Source organism: Cebidichthys violaceus, unplaced genomic scaffold (assembly GCF_023349555.1).
Source record: "Cebidichthys violaceus isolate CVI_PGR_0920_01 unplaced genomic scaffold, fCebVio1.0.p SCAF_38, whole genome shotgun sequence".
Lineage (NCBI taxonomy): Eukaryota > Metazoa > Chordata > Actinopteri > Perciformes > Stichaeidae > Cebidichthys > Cebidichthys violaceus.
Genome location: NW_027176572.1, coordinates 455,816 through 458,315, shown reverse-complemented (window position 1 = coordinate 458,315; position 2,500 = coordinate 455,816). Strand labels below are relative to the sequence as shown.

Here is a 2,500-nt window from a genome sequence, read left to right as displayed (position 1 = left end):
GACGTTTTGTTCACTTCAGGAAGAAGAGGAACCGTTTCAATCAGTCTTGTTTCTCGCGTGCGTTGAAGAGATTTAATTGGCTTCCTCGTTGCAAAGAGAAAATTACAGAGAAACTGCAGGATTCCTGAGAGTTTACTTTTTAGTTTTGTTTTTTTTTTTGGTCAAAAGTGGAGCACTTATCTTCCTTCTTAATCAGAAGGTTTCACACGATGCTTCAGGAAGCGTGACGCTCCAGTTGAACCTTGTGACTGGTGTTCAATGAGACCCAAGGAAGCCTGCGTTTAGCTTTACAGTGCAAAAGTCACTTCACTTTTTGCTTAATTTAGTGTTCAAAAAAATGCTTTTTGTTCAAGTGAATTGTTTAAAAATGATGCTCAGTTTGCCTTTTATTGAGGGAGACATAAACATTTTTATTCTAGTAACTAACATGTGGTTGTTTAGGCCAGTAAAAGATATGATAATAATAAATATATATATAATAAATATGAGCACATGATGTGTGTGTAGAGGGAGCTGTGTCATCGTGACTCTGTTGAATTAGTTCAAACACACTTTGAGTATTTCTGTGCTGCAAACGTTTGCCGATCTGTCGTCCTGACTCTGCCATTCGACATGCGTGGAATCCACGTGACAAATAGTATTTTCTGAAAATATGATTGATTGAGTTGTTTGTATATCGATGGTTACTCCCCCAGCGACGACCCGTCTGTCCCCCTCTTTCTTTATTCGTCTTCGTCTCGTGACGTTAGACGCCGTCAGCAGCCGCCCCTCGGATCCTTCTCGTGTGTCGGCTTTCACTTTTCCTACAAACTATTACGCAAAAACCATCTTCTCACCAAGTCACTCTGGAGTTGGAGAGGAGAACGCTGCAGTGCCAGCGGGGGGGGGGGGGGGGGGGGGGGGGGGGGGGGGGGGGGGGTGGTGTTCTCCTGCAGGAATCTTTTCCCTGAATGGAGCAGCAGCTCGACGTTCCCTCCAGTGAGGATTTTAATTTGTTTGAAGGAAAACAAGGTGTTAAGGCTCAGCGTGAGCGGGAATGACTTTTTCCTCCTTTCCTTTCCTTATTTCCTCACGGCCTCACCCCTCCGCTCCTCTCCCGCTCGCTCTGCCGCTCCTTAATCCTCCTCCTCCTCCTTTTTTGCCTCCTTTCTCCTCATTTTGTCCTCACCCCACCCTCCCCCCCTTCCTCTCGCTCTCTCTCTTGTCCTCACCTCCTCTTCCTCTCCTCTTCCTCCTCCTGTCGGCAACATGTGGAGCCGTCGCCGTGGCAACGAGGGGAGGTGACATGTGCTGTAGACAAGGCAGGGAACGGAGGGAGGGATGGGAGGAATATAAGGAGGAGCCCCACAGCGCACTTTGTAGTCTCTCTCTCTCTCTCTCTCTCTCTCTCTCTCTCAGAAAAAACAAATAGCATCTCATTCCTCTCTGTGGAAGTGTTGGAGGCTGCTGCTCCTCTCCTCTCCTCTCCTCCTCTCATCTCCTCTCCTCATCTCATCTCCTCTCCTCTCCTCTTTGAGCGTGTTGCTGAATTGCGTCAAAAAAAATAAAAAAAAATCCCCAAAATGGAAAAGATCGACGAAAAAATCCGTTGGTGCAATTTTTTTTTTTGGTGCTCTTTTTGCAAAGGATGACGAGCGGGATGGCGGGAAGAAAAAAAAAACAAGGTGGAGGAGGAGAGGAAGATGGGAACTTTCTTCTTTTTTTTTTTGGTCAAAGGAGAGAACAGGGATGATGGGAGGTGATGAAACTCCCTCTCCCTCTCTCTCTCCCACTCACTCACTCTCTCCTCCTCGTCCTCCGGTGCGGTGGCCGTCTCTGAGTCGGTGGTGTCGGTGCAGCCGGACTGGAATAGACGCGGGAGGAGGTGTCCGTTGCATTACCTCACCATGGATTTTTGGTAGGATTGAATTGTTGTTCTGCATGCTAATGTGCTCGAGTTAAGATAACCTCACGCTGTTCACCCTGTCTGCCATTTCACACCAAACATCTGTACCAAAGGCGGCGAGTGTCTCCGGCTGTTGCTCCTTCTCTTCGTTCATTCCCGGTGGATCGGGGTGCACAAACTATATTGCATATGATATGTTTGTTGCAGCCAAATTCATTCTGAGCTTTTCTCTTTCTTTCTGGTGTAATTGATGAGTCTCGGTAACACGCTTTGAGAGGCGGGAGTCTCCGTGGAGTTGGGCGGCGCTGATTGACGGTGCGCCCCCCCCCGGTCGACCGGGGCTCCGCGCAGCCGCGTCTCACCGTAACGCCGTAACGGCACCGCCGCTTTTTCATCCTCCCTCCAGCTGCGGAGCGCTGAACTTTAAAATCACGCTGCGCTTTCTGATTTAAAACGAGCGTGCGCGCTCACACGCACGCAGCGTGTGACGCCGCGGAGAGACGGAGTCGCTCTGTGTTCGTCTGGCGGAGATACGAGGGGAGTGACAAAAGGCATACCAAGTGAAAGGAAGAGTCATTCTGCATTCTGAACATGTCGGCATTTTGTAGCATTTTT

General features: G+C 49.0%; 1 protein-coding gene across 1 annotated transcript in view; it reads left to right on the top strand.

Moving 5' to 3' along the window:
* The window catches only part of LOC137884322 (receptor-type tyrosine-protein phosphatase N2-like), a 161,262-nt gene that overhangs the window by 113,081 nt on the left and 45,681 nt on the right, over positions 1 to 2,500 (top strand). The gene's annotated exons all lie outside the window — the stretch shown is intronic.